We start from the raw sequence: 267 nt of genomic DNA on the forward strand, positions 1-267 counted from the left end.
GTTAATGGCTTGTCATCTCAGAAACTTCCTATAGCTAGAGATAGAAAACACGGCCTGTCACCTGTCTCTCTTGCTTTGGTCATAGAGACTAGTTGAAACTGTAAGAGAAAGGACAGTCAAATACATATTAGACACATTAAATTTCATTATATACAGATGATGTACTTCTGTTTATAAGGGATCAATCAAAATCTGTACCAGCTCTAATCAAGATCACTCAAGAATCAAGTTTTCTGTATATAATAAAGACTTGTCTCCCCTTTTGGC

The sequence above is a fragment of the Thunnus maccoyii genome, chromosome 22 (assembly GCF_910596095.1).
Source record: "Thunnus maccoyii chromosome 22, fThuMac1.1, whole genome shotgun sequence".
Lineage (NCBI taxonomy): Eukaryota > Metazoa > Chordata > Actinopteri > Scombriformes > Scombridae > Thunnus > Thunnus maccoyii.